This window comes from Cygnus olor, chromosome 27 (genome assembly GCF_009769625.2).
Source record: "Cygnus olor isolate bCygOlo1 chromosome 27, bCygOlo1.pri.v2, whole genome shotgun sequence".
Lineage (NCBI taxonomy): Eukaryota > Metazoa > Chordata > Aves > Anseriformes > Anatidae > Cygnus > Cygnus olor.
In genome coordinates, this window is record NC_049195.1 from 2,880,683 (window position 1) to 2,899,476 (window position 18,794).

The following is an 18,794-nucleotide window of genomic DNA, read 5'->3' on the forward strand; positions in this document are numbered from 1 at the left end:
TTCTGCCTCATTTATTTTCTGCTTGTTCTCTCATGGTATACCCTGTACAAGGGAAAAATAGATGCATATTTTGTTGTGTGTCTAAATATTACTATAACAGACAATTTTTTGTATCTGAAAAATGCAACTAAAATATCATAAATTTCTCAAAATTTAGTTTCAAAGTGTTAACAAATGTTTCCTAGAAGTGAACATTTTTTGAATTTTCATACTGAAATTATACTCGGTTACTACATTTGCCTCAGTTTCACTTCTAAAGCATGAAAAATTCAAAATGAAAACTATTTCATTTTAACCAAATAGCTTAAAAGAAAAATTGACAACATTTTTTTTTTTTCCAGGAAATGAAGCCTCCACTCAAAGTCAAGAGGATTTTTTCTGGAGTTCTGAATTTTAGCTAGCTTGTTCTCATCCTTCATTTTCTCCCTAAGATCATTTATTCAAAAACTCTTAGATGTGACCAAGGCACAACAAACAGATATAATTCAATCACTTTGGCTTATTTTTCCTTTTCTATTCAACAAGAGTGAGGAAACAAGAATAAAACCTTTTCATTTACTCCTCAGGGGCAGGAAAATGAACTGGTTTGAAGGGGCCGAAGAGTTAAAGTGGGACATGGAGCCCGTAAGCTCCAGGTCACAGATCTGAATAGCTTTTTCCAGGAACACGAGGCACTTGAACTTAAGAAGTGCTCCTGTTATGGCCGCCACCAGAAAGCCCAAATTCATTCCAAAACACACGAATTTAACTGCATGTCAAAATTCAGTGTGACACAAGTACTCGTGGTCGTGACTCCCGGTCCCACACAATTAAGCAGTGCTTTCAGCGCGTCCTCAGAAAACTGGGAACCAACAGTAGTGACCAAGGCAATGCACCTTCCTGTTAAGAGCACTTTATGAAGTCAACTCAAGTACGACAAGGGTTGAGCTATTCGACATAGTAAAGCTGTATGTAACGGGCAGAAAAACTTTGCTCTGTCATGTCCTTGTACCAACTTGCAATGTACAACAAATGATTTTGGCAGCAAAGGAGAATTCTCCCACTGTTATATCTGCAATGCTAGTGCAATCCACAGAAACCATGTTGGTTTCATGTATCATAACAGCCCGAGGGAAACTTTACTCTTTTTTTATTTCATTCCTCTCTCTTCCTATTTTTTTCCTCCATCCTGCAAACAATTAATTATAAAGCTACACCTAAATTATAAATTACCAACTTTAGGGGGGAAAAATTTACTTGAAATTCTGAAGGGCTGATATGTCAAGATCGGAGAGAAGCAGCTGTTTTGGAAATGTTGCCTTTTTCTTTGTTCCGAATGCTATTTAAACATTGGCAGGGGGCCTCATTAAAGATGAATCGATGAATTAGTAAGTAGTGTTGTAGCCAGAAGAGACAGCATGTGCTCCTGTGGTGAAAACAGATTTACACAAAAGAAAGGAAGGGGGGAGAAAATATCCCATCTCAATGTGTAACAAAGTACAATATTCTATCAGAGCTGCACCAATCCCAGGCAGGATCCATCAGAATTTCCAATATAAATTCATATTTGGGGATGGAAGTTGGAACTGCATGCAAAGTTTCCTCTGGGCTAAAATGTAATAGACAAGTTTTGAACCCTAGAGCATTTTAGTTACCAAAATGTTATGAAGTGTGAAATAATAATAATTAGGAATATAACATGGGAATCACAAAACACGAAGACACAAGCCAGCTGAAAAAGCAAAGAGAGATATCAGATCAACTATCACAATAGATGCACGCATGCATGAATATGTTAATAGCACCTTACTTTTGGCAACAGACTTCAATGAAAGTGTAAGAAAAAAGGATCAGCTTTAGCCATGGAACTGCAGGGGGGACTCAGATAGTCCAAGATGACGAGGATAGAAATATCAAGGGACAGACCAAAAGTGGAACTGCTTATCTGACTCTGAAATGCAAAGAAGTCAGCGAAGACAAAAGACCTGTCACAGCTCCTGCCCTCAGCATGATGCTCACTCTTTTGGCCTTCATCTCTTGCTGCAGCACCAGGAGATGCAAAATAAGAGCAAGGCAGTGGTTCCACGCTGTCGTAATGGGAATGGTGCTTCCCATCATGTAGCTGAACATACCTTTCACATAACCCTTGTCACAGGCATGCTTCCATCACCTGAGCTGAGCAAACCCATCAAATACTTGGACATCCACCCACCTTCTCATGTGCCACCAGACGTTTTATCATCAGGTGAGCAGCAAATTGAGACTGTTGCTCTAAACTTAATGACAGAAACCAGATCCACGTGCCCTTGGATTTTTTTTTTCAAAACTCCCAGGATGACTTCTGAGGAAAGTTTTAAAGAAAATTAGTTTCTACCCTTTCCCATGCAGACCTCCTTCTGGAAAGGCACTTAAATATTTTGCCAACTAAGAACAAAAATACAACAATTCAAAAGTTACTAAAAGTGCATTTGTATTTGAGACAAGTGGAAGAGAAGGTGCTTGCACTGACCTACACACTACGTAACTGAAGCCCGTGTTATTCCTTGATACTTTATTTCCCTACTAATTATAATAATTTGGCCTCTGACTAACAAGTAGAAACATGAAAATTCAGCTGATGTTTTTTGAAGACTATAGAAGGATGAGAGAGAAATAATCCATTAAGATATTGTCACCTGTGAACTGCTACTAGTTGTTCTCCTGTTGTGCTAGGCACTGTACCGGCATAGGTTAAATTAAGGATGTACACAGCCCAGAGAATATTTCAAGTAACTTAGATTAAAACAAAAACAAACACAACAGAGTAAGTTTAATTTCCAAGGTCTCAAAATGAAGAATGTACTCAAGGTCACCCCTGCAATCCGTAGCAAAGCCAGAAGTTGAATCCAGACCTCTCATATTCAACACCTCTTCATCTTTGCCACATCCTAGAAATTATGACACAAAGGACCCTAAGAAACTACCAAGAAAACAAAAGATCTCTGAGTGATTCCTGTGGGTCTTCAATGCATATAAAATATATATTTATCGCTCCGTCTTCCTACACTCTGATTCATTTCAGATCTATCACTATTAACAAACCTCAAGAAGAGTCCTAAAAACTTGCAAGACATTAGTTGCTCTTTTACAGTTACCAGAGGACCACTTATCCTACTTTGTTAGGCATAAAGAGTCAAGGTCTTCAACTGCTTTAATTTTTTACCCATGTCAAAGATTTGGGACAAATAAAACATTAGTGTTATTTGTGTCTTGAATGCCACAAGGCTGGGCTTCCTCTGTTTTGTTCTTTTAAATCATTTACAATTCAGATCTGGTTCAAAATACTGCGTGTGATGTATTTTGCTTTCCTTAGAAGGGGAAACCCCAAACCTCCATGCTGAACGCTGACAGAATTACTGACCTTCACACAGGAGAAACTGAGGCACGGAGCAGTGAAATGACATAGCACTAGCACATGGGCATCCTGAGCCAGAACTAGGACTCAAACCCAAAATGCTGCTGCTATCTCAGAACCCCAAAACAGAGGACACAGCTGGAACAACTATCACTGTACAAGGGACGTATGCAAGTTTTTTCATTTGAATTCTACTTCCCCCTATACAGAGACACAATAAGAGAAATATAAAGAATAACAGAAAGTTCCTTACAAATAATCACACACTCAAGTGATAATAGCTAGCAGTTTATGCCAAACATGGAGAGCGAAGAATTTGACTTCCCTTTTAAACCAACTTCTGAGATCTTTATGCCATTTTAAGTTTGTTATTAGGGATATTAGGAACAGATATTTTTTTAATTAACTTTATGTCCCCTGACTCCTCCCCAACTGCTTCATGTACTTTATTACTCACGTTGACTCCCTGTGACCATGACCCAGATTCTCACCAACACAGAGATCTGCTCAGGCAGAACTGAGACCATCAAGAAGCCTCCCTGAATCACACCGGGCAGCCACTCCAGACCTAACTTGATGGCTTAAGTTAGAGCAGCCCAGCGGTTACTCCAACTCCATTAAGGCAATCAGTCTGATTGAGACCCAACTGCACAGGAAAATTAGGTGCCACCAGATTGTCTATCTTATAATGTACGTCTGTATAGGAATACACTACCTTAAAATTTCCCTACATGAATAATTGCCATTGACAGTTAAAATCGCATCACTTTGCGTCATCTGGGCAAAGTAAAATGGCAAAACACGAGCAAGTTTTGCTATTTGCTTTCATAGTAAATAGCAGTTTGTTCCTTAAAAGTAAAATGAATTACTTGCAAAATAAAACACCACTTACCGTAAATAAAGGGAGGGATATTTGGCCAACAAATCACACTGATTTAAATGAGCTTAGAAAATAGGGATGTAGAAAATTATTCATCAGATTGTTTTCTAGCTCACACTAAAAATCATCAAATTAAATGCCAAATGTAAGATCAACTCTGAATTGTTATAACTATTTAAATCAAGGAGGCCAAAATGCTACATAAGGCAGACAGAGAACAGCTAGAGAGTACAATATTTAAGAAAAAAATGGTGGTAGAGAAATAATCTGGGTATTTAATGCCAAAGAAATTTTAGGGTTGCAGCCCAGAAAGAGTTAACACATCCTTGCAGCAGAACATGCCTTAAAAATAAATAAATAAATGAATAAATCTTAGCTTACTATTCTTCTAAACCGACATGGCTTCCATTCAAAATGTTTGTTTCATACCATTGCTGTTCCTCTGGTTTTGCTGTACTTTCTCTAGGTAGGGTCATAAAAAAAATATTGTACCTTAAAAAAAAATGTACTTGAATCTATTGATTTCTGCTGTACTAAAGCCCCTGACATTCTGGCGCGATGAAGATATTGCTCTGGACCCTGTGTGCCTCCTCATACTTCTCCTCTGCTTATGAGGGTCTCTAAGGATGGTATTAAAGATATTGTAGTTCCCACTTTCCGACTCTGGGATATCAGCGAGATTCTCCTGTGTAAAGAATAATTATCAGCACTGCTGTTACCTCTAGTAAGTGTGTAATTACATGCTCTGTTTTGTGGGCTGTAGGCTGTGCAATTTTAAATTATACAGTAATGACAAATTCTCTCTTTTTCACCACCTTCTTCCAAATAATAATAATAATCATCATCAACATCATAATGAAAGAAAGAAAACCTTCTTCTCCTGTTAGGATTAGCAGCTTACATTTGGTTGTGGATTTATTTATTTTTCTTTAAGTCTGAAAGGAGCTTTGAAATCTAAAATTTCTACTGAAAAATAGGAGAAAGCTAATAGAGGAAGAGGGGGAATGAATAAACGCACAGAGACAGTGAATACAGAACAAACCTTAACAGAGAGAGCGAGCTCAGGCAAAGAAGAATATTCGATTCTATTCATCCAACAGAATTTGCCCTGCTTTTATTGGAAATTCTGGTCAATAACAGGAGCCCAATGCACACTGGAATCCTTTTCCAGAAATGGAAAGAATCTCTTTACAAGCCCCAAATTGAGATTTCTTTGCAAGAAAGAAATCAGCACTCAGTGAAGGAAATTAGCCTGACCATGATAAACAACATGTAGTGCAAAGTGCGTGTAATCAGTTCAAGAGATCAGATGTCAGAGTGCTCCCTCGTCTGTCCCTTGATCATCACACCAATTAGCTATTAAATATTAAAACAAGACCACTGTATATGTGCAGAGATCGCTAGAAGCTATAAGTATGCTTCTGTGCCCACACAGACAAAGGCACAAGACACGTTCAAGGGTACACCGAGCAAAAACAAAAAGTGACAAAATCCATTTGCAGCAATGCAAAAGCAACATTCTTCTGTGCAGTGGGGAGAACCTTTCCTTTGTGAACCGAGAAGCAGATAGTCAACTGGTCTATTTGGCTTCAACAGAGTTAAACCAGTTTATATTTGCTGAAAATTTGGCACACAACTCTATTTTTATTTTCCTGCTGCTATGAAGGTTTACATATATTCACATTCCCTTTGGGATAAGACTTATACAGGTTACTAGGGAAAAATGCAAAAGGGATGTATACAAATACCCCTCTAAAACCTACAGGATTTGAATTAGATCTTTTCCATGGGTTATTTTAGGTATGAGGCTTGAAGGCAATTCTATGGAATTTAATTGTTAAACAGAATCCTCAGTGAAATTGTCTAGGAATGTCACAAAATAGAAAATCCGTTATGATGTTATTTACTATTCAGGCTTCTTTTTGTTTGTTTCCACCAGCAGGATGCTGTTTTCCCTCCCAATATCACAAGATGTAATCTCATGTAATCACATGAACTGTTGCTATTTACAGTACTGTTTCCAATTAAATAATGTTCACATGAGGAAAACACGCAGGGTCAGGTCCTAAGAGCATACAGGTATTTCAGCAGCAGTCTATCAGGATAGTCTTTGCTGTAATGGAAAAGAGTGGGTTAATTTGAAAATTCTGGCTTGCAGACCACTGAACAGTCCTTAGAAATGGAAACTCGTAGTTGCTTTTGTAGAACAATTATAGAAGGCTACCTGGGCCCCCAAGTCTGTGTTTTACTACTCAACCACTAAGTAACACTAGAGCGATGAAAACAACTTGGGTTTTACCTCAACTCCTTCCTTAATGTCCTACTAGGAATTAATTCTTCCACTGCAGTAGTATTCAGAGGCTCTGATTAGGGAGCATTATGTCAGGCCACATGAAATAAATTGCAAGAAGAAATTCTGAAGGGAAAATAAGTCCTATGGTCACAAGAAAATTCCAAACCTGGAATTCAAGATTCCTGCCTCTCAGCCAAGTGAGTGAAATAGTAAACTTGTTGACTGGATTAACCAAGCTATCTCAGCTTCTCCAGCTCCCAGTGGTAGGACAATCCTGCCTCAAAACTGGTGCAACCCAATGCATTGGGTTGTTAGAAAATATAGGGAGCCTTTATAGCTGTTCCATGGCACCTCTGAGGCCGAAAGACTAAGTTTAACAGAAGCATCCCATTCATTGGCATTTGGATCACTCTGTGACTAGTTCCTTCTGTCTCCGAGTCCTAAATTAAGCAGACCATCACAGCACCAATATAAAAGCCCTTTGGCAAACACTGTCACCGACAGCGAGATCTTGCAGGACACTGAGCATGCTGGCCCCGTTCCAAACTGCAACTTGCATTTAAGTGCAAGCAACCACAAGGAGGTAGGACTTTCTAGAGAGCAGGTGAAAAAAATCTTATTTTTTCATTATGTTTTTGTCTGTATCAACAGTAGTGGAAAACTATTTCCTTTTGTACTATTTCTTGAGCATTTTGTAGGACTTAATACAGGACTCCAGAAGGCTTCAACTAGCCCTAAGAGATCTCTTTCTCCTCCTTGGTTTTATAGCTCTTTTAGTCGTTGTATCAGAACACTTCTGACATGGAAGGCAAAGGGGGCAGATTGGAATCAAGTCCCACTGAAAGTCAGTTGGATTTGGGGACTAACATGCCTTGCAAAAATACCCTATGTTAACATCTGTTGGACTAGTTATATACTTATGTGTGTTATTGGATCAGACTCAAAAGACAAGAGTCAAGCCCTAAAAGGACAAGGTGAGGGATATGCACGATTGGGACACGAAAAATAGGAATTAAGTCAAGCATGCAAAATTGTCATTAAAATTTACCAGTCCAGGGACTAAATATATGTCTCTACCTTACAAAGCGTCATGGAGAAAATCTTATAAAAATTAATAGGCACTGAGTCAACAGCAGTCTACAGGAATAAAATAGGATGCCATATAAATTACTCTAAAATCTACAAGGAAAGGTGAAGTTTCAGAGAAGTTTTATTTTCTTAAAGGCTCATATTTTAACTTCTGCAATCACAATAAAGGCCTAAAAAATGTCTAGAAGAGGAAATAATTTACAAGTAAATGTAATGAAAAATGTTGTTGTACTTGTCTTGAAGAAAATGACTTGCCCATAGATAGTAGAATTTTATTCTTGAGTTAGATCTCACTTAAACCTGTCTGGTATTGTACTGTTATTGATAAATCCTAGAGGAAGTTCATTTAAATGGTATCTGTAAATTATTAGCATTATCTGATTTATTCTGTTCTATGATACAGAAGTTCTGCACAAATTTAACAATAGGTACCTCACACCCAAGAAAGAGCTAATGCTCCACAAGTTAGGGAATGAGACTGCAAGGCAAATGGCTAAAATGCTTACCAAGACAATAGGAAGTCTTAGTTCAAGGGCACACCCTGCCACCGCTCACATTACTTACTCCAAACGGGGGCGATACCTTCTGTGTTATAGAGGTGTTGAGAAGATAAACGCAGCAAGGACCGTGAGCTGTTCCATTTACAGATGACCACAGATGGGGAAAAAATTCTGTAGGAAAACAGAATCAACAGCAAACTGATTCAACTGATTAAAACAGCAAACTGATTAAACTGATTCATCAACAAGCAATACTAAACATCTCTTCAAGCTAAGGTAAGCCTTAAACTTCAGGGTGTAACCCAATTACCACTGGGGAGTTGATATTTAGATCTTGATCTGAAAGATAGCGTTGCATCTATCTGCAGACCCACCAAAACAAGGCCCAAGCTATCTGAAGAAACTCTGCTGCCTTTTACATGCCATACAGCACTACGTGCATTTATGCTGCTTGTTTTCTTACATTAAAAGCTCCAAATGCCAACTCCAGCCTCATGTAACAACATACGGCATTATGCAGCTCTCCAGGTGCTCTGTGGCTATTTCATCTTCCCCTGGAACATTTGGTATTGAACATTGCCAGAGGCAATGGACCTTCTGGACCAACAGCCTGCCCACTATGGCAAGCATTTGATTTGCCATAATTTTTCAAATGGCAGAGGTTTAGGTAAGCAAACATCCCCACCCTATCACCCTAGACAAAACATGAATGCACTGCAAAGCTGTGCTGCTTGTCTCATGTGAACCCTGCTCGTAATGTAAAGCTGGCAAGGTGCGACAACTGCCTGAAAGGACAGTGAGTGTTGGAACAGATGTAGGTCAAATTTGTGTCCAGGTACCAGAATACACTGCTTATCGATACGTGCTGCTTTGTTTTCACTGAAGGCGTTCTGTTCCCATTAGAGTAACACAGATATTGACAGAGAAATAAAACTACTGCACTGCAATAGATGCCCACATCCTTTTCTTCCAGGAGTTTAAAACCTATGTTGTATTGTGAGCAAGCTACACACCATGCAAATGGAAAGTGCTGTTAGAAGGAACACCCTCCCCATGAGAGCTTGTTGTCTGTCGCAAGAGTCATTTAAAACCTCTCTGGATGATGCACTGGAAAAATAATCTGCTGGGAGTACAGGGGGAGGGATGGACCTGATTATCTAATAGGTGTTCTCTGTGTCTAATTATTAGGCTTGGGCAAGAGATACGAGGGAACACAGCAACAAACCAAAAACAGCTTAGAAAATATTATCAAAGCGTTTTTCTACACAGTTACACAAGAATTTCAGGATCTTTACAAAGCAGGTTGTTAAATTGTGTGCTTTCAGTATGCCCGTGTAAAGGGGACTCTGACCGAACGCCCAAACCTACCATCAGTCACCTGGAAATCTGGGGCTCACTGCATTTCCCTCGCTGGGTGGTTTTACCTCTAAACAGCCTCTGTCAATATAACCTTGGGCTTCCAGAGACAAAAATAACTGCAGGTTTCCTTTCTGCACAACTGGAAAATGCCAGCCTCTGGCTGAAAGGCATTTGGGAATGGGACTCTCTTCTACTTCTGCATACAGGGGCTTGTGCACCAGAATCTTGAATTCAGAAATGATTTAAGCAGTAGTCATGAGGTCGAATAAGCCCCTTCAAAAGATCTTCCAGTAGATTTTTGTTCACCATTATCTTTACAAGATGGGATGAGGTTGATGTGAGTGCAATGTTCTTCAAACTGAAGGGAAAGGAAGGGGAGGACAAACAGAGCCAACGGCAGCGTTTTTGGGCAACCAAAATGCCTTCTCCCCCCTCTGCCAGATACAGCCATCCATGGTTTTCTTCTTGCCAGTCCTTTCCAACAATTTGCTGCTTTGTGACTGCTGCAACATTAGCATTAAGGATATTTTGTAAGATAATATATTTGAGCCCTAAGAAAACAAATGTTTGGAGTATCATAGGCAAATGGTAAGAAGTGGGAACAGAGGCTACAACAACAAAAAATCACTTTCCCTGGTGCCTCAATTCCCCCTTTCTCAAAATAAGCAATATTCCTGACCTCTTTTGTGAAGTGCTTTGCAGCCAACAGAATTAAAAGTACCAGGTAGAAGCTATGATTCATTATTACAGTGAATGAATTTCAAACAAAATGTATTTTTGGACAAATCCTGCAAGTCTTCCGGTTAAGTCACAAACAGCCTCTGTTTAAGTTAATCTGGGGACTCAGCAGCTTTCAGGATCAAAAAAATACCAAAATAATGTAGTCTTTCTATATCTTAGTTTGACCGTTACAACAAGCACAAGCAGTTATTTGTTTCACCACTACATCATCAAGAGGCTTCATTAGCGTATGTAGCATAGTTCAAGATCCTCTGTTGAAAGATGCCCCATAACTGCTAAACATTATTCATTAATAAATACCTTATATATGCACATGAGAATTTTTTCACTCTCCAAAAATAACGGGTTGTTTTCCTGCCCTTTCTGCCACACAACCACATATGTATTAAGTGCAGAGTTTTTTCCCTAGCACCTCTACAAAAATTGTTAGGACAGATTTGGCTCCTCTGTTTCAACTCAGTTAGGAAAAAGGCTGTAAAAGTTCAGCCATGGATGATTTTTTTCCTCTTAGACACAGAATATGATCTAATTTCTTTGTTGCTGCCAGGCTTACAGAGACAGTTTTGAAAACTATCCTCAGGCTCCCCATCCTTTACTTGGGGTGCGCATTTCAGATTTTTGAATGAATCCCTTTTCCTGGATTTTAATTGACAGTGAAAACCTGATTTCTGAAGCCAAGGTAAGGTACTGAAGGTAAGTGATCAAAACACTGCCCCTGTAATAAATCACTGTAGTCCAGGTCACGGTTTGGAGTGTGAATGCAGCGTTCAATAAAGAAACACACTCCACCTTTCAGCTTCAAGCCGACCCCAGCTAATTGACCTCATTGTGGTCCCCCCATTAATCATTCTGGCACAAGGGGCAAGAGGCAGCTTCACTGCATAGACTTTTGCGGGGTGGGGGTGGAAATAAAAGGTAAGAGGAAATCATAGACAATTCTTCCTTAATTAACTCATTGGATTTCCTGCTTTGTTAGATGTCACAGTTTTACCAATGCAATATGAAGAACGGTATGGATGGTTTGTCCAGTTTGTGCTCACATAGCCCACGGATGCCCAGCGCAGCAAACAAAAGTAGATGTGAACAACTGCCTGGTACCAGGTCCTACAAAGACACAGAAGAGTACAACAGGGTTACGTAATTTTTGGAAAACCTGAAGCAAACCATGCTACCGTTTCATAAAAACTTCCCTTCAAATATTACGAGTTCAGTTCTGTGCATGACCCTGCTGTCATTCAAATAAGAGCAGAGCAAATGAAATTACTGCTATATCTGCATAGGGTTTCCTATAAACACTGTGTGAAGAGAATATTGTGCCAGAGCACATTGGGAAACAACAAATCAACATCACCTCTTAGCAATTTTCTTTCAAGATTTCAACCTTTTTTTTTCAGCTATAACTGACATCACCTAAAAGTTTATCTATTTATCTAATAAGTCAGTGTGATCACCCAGAGAGCCATGGCCATGCTCATGTGAAGAATTTCAACAATTTAAGTTAAGGAAGTGACCCTATTGACACAGAACTGAAGTCTGCACATAGACTGAGAGAATGTGTGCCATTTCCAAACGTAAATGAAGTTTTGGATTCCAGAATGATCAAGTTAACAATATTATTTAGATGTATAGGTGCACAGACACCTTTAAAAACCAGGTTAAAAAGTCATTGGGAGCCAGTGGAATATAAGAAGTGAAGTCTCTAATAAAAAAGGAACATGGAAGAACTTTCGTATTTTTTATCTTGTCTTTCATTTAGGATTATGCCTACTTTATTTTCGATCGGTATAAATCTGTTCATAGGCTGTGAACAACCAGATCTAACTTTAGTGGCCCTGCTTTGAGAGGGGAATTGGAGCAGGTGACTTTCAGGCATGCCTGACAACTTAAGTTATCCTACAACTGCATTAGAAAAGGTTTTAGATAGACAGAAATAAGCCTTCTAAAGACTGAAATCGGAGGGATCTAAACATGAACATGCAATTGTTTGCTAAACCGCCAACAATTTTTGGGGAAACACCCACCCCAATGCCAGGATTTTCACAACCACCTAAAGGATTTACTGAAAACCATGAATTTAAATTAAATTAAGAGCTTAAAACTCAGGGACATAATCACAAGTAACAGTGACAGAGAATATTAACCATCCTCAGAAATTGCTGAATATTCAGGAAGAGGATAAAATATTTAGGAGCTCCATAGTCCTGTCATCATACAAGATGTCCCACTGAACTTGCTCATCTAAACAAGCATTATTATATTGCAGAGATTTCACAAACTGTGGTGTGCCATGAATGCACAGAGTTGGGATCATCTTCTAGCTCAAGCAAATGTTATAGTATAGGGCTATTAGAAATTTGAATTTGCAAATAATTGGTGTTTGATATCCAAAGGCCCTGGGTATGTGAGCCAGGTTGCTTGAAACAAGAATACCAGAATTTCTGCAAAGTCAGATCCCTAATCTTACATTTTTGAAGACATGCTCCAGTCTTTCCCGAAACTCTTTACTTCTCCATTTTTCTCCATTTACATTGAGTGAATGCTTGAATGCTTCCCCGCTAGCAATTCAAAAGAAAGGGCAATCCCCTTGGAGCGTGAGACACAGAACCTATTAATAAGCAAATGGAAAGAGCTGGCATATATTCCTCATTGTTTAATTCGTCAGCCACTAGAGTCTGAAGCATTTCTCTCCAGGGCCTCAGCCACGTAGAGTCAGTGTGGGAGATGACTTAATGCTATTGTCTTGAGCAAACTCTCTCAAACTCTCACATACAGCAAGGACTCACAGGATGAAGGCACTCATTTAAACAGACAGGTCTAGATTTTGGGGGAAACAAGCCTTTAATCCTATACATGCTGCCCACACCTGTGCAAGATTCAATTTTGTGGGTGAAAGGGAGTGCAGAGCTTTAGGGAAATGACACACTCTGCAGAACTGATGAACTGTGTGAAGATGGCTGGTGAGAAGATCAAGCCCTTATCCCCAACTGGAAACCTACCACTTCAGTTTGTGCTTCTGGGGCTGTCTTAACCCTCTCCTCCCTTGAATCTGATTTTCCCCTTCCCCTCCTGCAATACTGAGGGGTCTGAACAGATTTCAAGTGAGTGCTGTCTGATACTTACTTTCCTCTCTGCCTTGGTGATAACAGGGGGCCAACGTTTGTATTGCATTATTATTTGCAGGATTATTTCCATTAGGGGAAAAAATGGAAAGGAGAGTCTTTTCCACTTATGGCAACAATTAATATTTTTTGCCCTCACACTTCACAGATTTTGAATAACTACACCTAGGACCTGGCCCACAGAAACATCATTCACTGGGGAAGGAATGCTGGGTTTTAAGTCAGGCTCAAGGAGAAAGAGGCAGTGCTGAGGTCTATACTCACAGAGTTCTTCTATCTTTCTCCATCATCTTTCTCCATCTTACAAGCATTTTCACCCCCATTGCCCCTGTATAAAAAACAATATTCTGCCAAGCAACAGGAAGTATCAACACTAATACAAGAAATTTAAAGTTCAAGAACCCACTTTCCTTTGAATTGAGAACACACAAGTGCTGGGTCCAACAGCATGTTGTATTACCTGTCTGAGGTTCATCTCCTGCTCAACAGGTTGAACACTTCAGCTTCAGTCCCTTAAAATCTTTGAAAGTCTGTTGCATTCCTGCATCTAACACACCCAGCTTGTTTGTGGATACACTAGGAAATTTCTGTGGTGAGAAAAAACAAACAACAACAAAAAAAAAACCCACACCAACAGCCAACCATCTGGATAATTTCCTTCCAAAAACATTTCCCCCACATACTTGTTATGTCTCCCTAAACCTTCTATCCTGGCTCTTCCCATCGTGTGATCTGCTGTGTATTTAAATTTCAGTCTGTGTGACAATACTACTGGGTATATCCTGTACTTAAATCATTTACTTGTCTTTCATATTGACACTTTCTCAAATGCAATCCCATCACACAAGTGCTTCAGTGACATGTTGAATATATAACAGACTCCCTAGCGGACACTGGTCATTTTAATGTTGTGAACAGCTCGTCACACCTTTCATCCTCCTTCCACCTTGCTGCATTTGCTATTTCTACTGTATAAATTGGGGTGACCATGGAATGACAATAATCTCACATTGATGCACCACTTTTCATCCCACTGGATTCCTAAGTGATTTACAGATTTCACATATGATTCACTGCATCATTTCTGTGACAGAACATAGGCTGAACCAGTGCTCATATTAGGTGAAGCTATCGCCATTTGAAATTGCAGGTTAGGTTTTAGAAAGAAAGAATTTGAATAACCCCATTAGAAAAACATGCCAGTCAAAACACCCCTGAAAAAATGCACTGGATTTTTAAGAATCCCAAATGTTTAAGACAGTTTATGATTCATGCTCAAGCAAATAATGCTCTTGGCATTGTACAAAGATGACAAAGCATTTGAGCTGTCAAGAGGGAAAGGCAGATAATGAAATGTACGTAGGAACAGCCAAAACATTTAGTGTGTGTGTATTTCATCTATAAGTTCTCTAGATATACAAATATACACAGAGTTTCAGGTGGAGATATATATATATATATCCACATTCATGAATATTCATCCATACACTTACACGTTTGCCTTAGGAAGGGTTTGTTCCACATTTGTTTTCAAGCTTCTTGCATGAACGTATTTATTTTCTAAAAACCAACCGTAGGTACATCTGTATAGGCAACGGGACATGAACAGAATTCTCCCATTGATAAGTGCAGTAAAGTGTTATAGTTCATATTCTGAACATGCAAAGAGCCTTCCAACATGAATTCACAGAGAACACTCAAAAATTGCAGTAAACTCTGAATATATTAAGGGAAATAGTCACTGGAAATCCACGAAAAACAAGAAGCTAATCAGTTCAGGAAGATCCATACTTCTCACTGACAATGAAAAAAACCCTCTATCTTACACTATACCTCTACAGTTTTATTCAGCAAAACAAGCCAAAATTGTCCCAATTTAAGAATTGAAAGGAATTAGTATTATTTTAAAATTTTACAAAGTCTGATAGCAGGCGGGAGTGTATCCACAGAAATGTTTGTGTGACATGTAATTCCTTACCTGGCATCCGCAGACCAACAGGACACCTCTGGCTGCAACAATGGAAAGTGCCACTCGATGAGCTACATTAGCCTGACAAAGTACAACACAAAATATTAAACGTTTTGTGTAATACTACGGTTCAACTTTATCAAACATTATCATTTAAACAAAACTTTTAGCATCTATCAAAACATTATCATTTCAAGCTCAAGCCTTTGCAGTAGACCCTGTGAAAATGAAGCCACCTGTTTCACTACCGTTCTAATTTATTTGAATAGTTAAAAAATACACTTTTCCTCATAAAATCAGCTCCACCGAAGCCCCCAATTTACTCTGCTTGGAGACACTGATATTCTTATGCTATGAAGGGTGACCAATATGGGTTACTACCAGCCTCAGAGATGACCATTATACTGGAAATACCAGCTCTCATCTGGGGAAAACGCTTGAAAGCAAAGCTTTGTAAATGCTCTCCAAAATCAATCTTAACGGAACACATTGACTTGAGAGCTTCTCAACAGCAGCAGCACTGGAAAAGCAGACCGGCAGAGTCTTGGACTGTTGAGTTGTTACTGTTATGTTTTACCTAAAAGGTGACCTGAACCGATATGTAACAGACATCTTTTAATATAAAATCATGTACTGCATGCACATACAGTCACTTGCCCAAACAGAGAGAAACTGCAGTTAGTTTAAACACACTGCTGTAGTTTTACAAAGAACTACCTGAAGCCTTGTCCAGAGTTAAGACAACAAACTCAAATCACATTCACTTATAGCAGAAAAACTTGTAAATTGCCTTGGGGGAAGGCTTAGGCATTGCATGTATGTCATCAGCACAGTGGAAGTAAGCAGCCTTTAATACACTTCAGATTTTCTCAATGATCTCAATGTGCTGGCTCCATAAATGTTGGAACATGTAGAGATTTTTTAAGTCCCTCATTTCAACTTCTACGGTCAGCCAAAACAGGAAGAGTAATGAATGGCGACACTGCCCTTAAGAGGACCAAAGTTATTAGCCTAATGCATCGGGAGGAATGATGCATTAAGACATTAAGAATCAAAACAATCACATTAATGCTTGACAGCGTAAGCAGGAAACAAAAGATGAGAGCTGTAATACAAACCATATGGCTTAATAACTAATCTCTCATTTAAGCACCATTATTAAAACACCTCCTAAATGTTTGGGCCTTAACAGAACATCTCAGCATCATTATTTTCCATATTTATTCTTTTATTTCCTCCTCCCCCGCTCCTCTCCCTACTCTTTCCCCTCTCTAATTTTTTTTTTTTGAAAAGATCTTCAAACTGCTTCTCCTTTCACAAAGTCCAAATCCTACGTCAACCCAATTAAGCCTACACAGTCATAATAAATGAGGGTTGTCAGTTAGTCTCACTTGAGACACAAACTGTAGCTAATATTACTCAATATGCAGATGTTTTCTGTCTCTTTCCGTTGGAAAAAAAAAAAGTATTATTCAAATGGATTAATGATAAATTGCTATTAATACAAAGAGGATATGCTACAGAATGACACAAGGTTGCAGAAATGTCAAGTGGAGATGTGTGTGAACAATGAAGTCCTTTCACCATGCTGATGTGTTCCAGTAATTTATATATTGTTGTGGTTCTGGACCACTACAGCTATCCCTTGAAAAAAAAAAAAAAAAGAAAAAAAGAAAAAAAAAAAAGAAAAAAAACACAAAAACCTAAAAAACAGGTTGCATAAAAATGTTAGACCCTCTTACGTGGGCTTCAGCCAATTCTCAGCTTGTAGGTGATGCTCAAACGGATACCAGCTGGGGATCTGTCAGAGGGAGACTTTCCAGTAAGAACTGCTGGGCTCATTTTCAACTCGTACAGAAGTTGCTGGGAGTTAAGAGTACTGCGAATTCCTGAAAACCAGATTGCACCTGATTCTTGAAAGCAAAGCGGCTGGAGTATAAACCCAGCGGCTGTAGCTCTGATGACTTCAACGCAGTTAATCTCCACACCAATTCAAAATTTGTCTTAAAATTTAATTATCACCAATATTATCAACACCAACTTGAAGTATTAAAAGTTAATTAATTAAATGCCTCCATCAGCGTTTGTTTTCCTCAGTCCTTGAAAGAGTCTTTCTGTCGATATTTGAATTTTTTCTTTGATTTTCTGCTGCTCTTTCTACAGCTTTCCTGATTTTTATGCAAGCATTTCACAGATTGAAGCATAATGCTAATTGCAGAAAATTTGGAGCTGAATTTTAAGCATTTCGAAGCTCGGGAAAGCATTCAAATCCTGAGTCAAGGACTTAACTTCGAAACAGAATTTATATTTGAGTAACAGATGCTGAAAGAAACCACCGAAACGCAGGTCTGGGAAAGCACTTCAAGAAATCTTTTAAGACAATATTTTTAAATTTATTTTTAATTGAAGAAATAGCTTTTTGGAGGAGCTGAAGGGATGCAAGGGGAAGGAATACATACCATCTTGTATTGCACTATTTTCTTGCCAAGATTAGGGCTTCATGCAAGTAATTCAGAGTTTTGCAAGTTTTCCAGAAAAAAAAGAATCAAGAAGTACCTTTACAGTTTTGTTTCCTCCTCAAGTACCAGCTGCTGCATTTTGTGCTTTAACAATCACATATTCCTACCGAGCTGCTATATAAATGCTAATGATTATGATCATTCTTTTCTTTGTTTTTCCCCCTCTCCTACAGTTAAAGATTTTTGCAGTGTAACTGAATGTGCTAATTTGTCTACGTTAGAGCCAATGTTTAACTGAAGACAGAGTAATGTTTTCATTCAAGAACAGTTTGCTGGAAAGCACCCAGAGTTTGAAATTTTGATGATGGGTGGGTCTTTTTCCTCTTTTTTTCCCCCCCCTTTTTTTTTTGGTGTTGTTTTCAAAGCAATTTAATAGGGGTTGAAATGTTATAGAAATATCTGAGTTTCAACAGATAAGTACCAAAAAAAAATTTTTTTCTCCTGTATTTAACCAGTCTTGGCATGAAAGCAGATATGGTAATTGTTGAAATTCCAATTATATCTGCTGTTACATAAACAATAAGATATTTCAACAGAAAGTTACTTCTACCAACCAAATTATTTTAAATGATATTCCAGTAACTACCTTGGGCTGATACTTCTACTTACTACTGAATTAGAGTTCTTCAGAATGAAAGCAGGAGTTATGAGAGCCACAGTAGATTCTACTCTAGATTAGATGTCAGGAGAGGTGTGTAAAATCGACCAGCAATTTACATTTTATTTTTTTTTTTAAACTTTCCTCTGGCTATTCAATATATACACAATCTGCACATTTGTTACTACAATAAATGATCTATCTTTCAACATCTTGGACTTCGTCTCTTCTGTGGACAGAGCAAAATGGATTTGAATGCAGATATTGGCAAATTAAAATATAAAATACTACTCAAGTTTCTAAAAGTGAGATACTGTAAATCAGCTTTTGATCTTAAAGCGTAATGGTGTTGAC

At 38.6% G+C, this 18,794-nt stretch overlaps 1 long non-coding RNA gene across 1 annotated transcript; it reads right to left on the minus strand.

The window, feature by feature from the left end:
* Positions 1 to 6,179: 6,179 nt before the first annotated feature.
* On the minus strand, positions 6,180 to 18,506 carry LOC121060611. Its single transcript, XR_005814892.1, has 9 exons — positions 17,880 to 18,506; positions 15,333 to 15,404; positions 13,815 to 13,941; positions 13,619 to 13,701; positions 12,700 to 12,840; positions 11,227 to 11,339; positions 9,504 to 10,045; positions 8,142 to 8,306; positions 6,180 to 6,366 (listed from the first exon to the last, which is right to left on the minus strand). It is a non-coding gene; the product is annotated as an uncharacterized LOC121060611 (long non-coding RNA).
* Between the last annotated feature and the right edge of the window lie 288 nt (positions 18,507 to 18,794).